Here is a 277-nt window from a genome sequence, read left to right on the forward strand (position 1 = left end):
TTATGGGACAACCTACCCCCAACACACACACACACACACACACACACACACACACACGCTCCTCAGACCGCGGTGACCGTCCTCATCCTCCCACCTGCAGCCTCTGTGACTACACCCCATGCTGGTCTGTGGTCTATCCAGTCTGAGAACAAGCTCCATGCTAAATCAGGGGCTTAGACTCAAGCAGAAGGCAATTAATTTAAAGAATTAGCTGCTGAAAAGAGCCACAGGAAAAGATGGGGTCCTCAGCTGGACCCCAGAACTTCATCGCAGAAAG

This window comes from Microtus ochrogaster, linkage group LG8, assembly GCF_000317375.1.
Source record: "Microtus ochrogaster isolate Prairie Vole_2 linkage group LG8, MicOch1.0, whole genome shotgun sequence".
In the NCBI taxonomy this organism is placed as follows: domain Eukaryota; kingdom Metazoa; phylum Chordata; class Mammalia; order Rodentia; family Cricetidae; genus Microtus; species Microtus ochrogaster.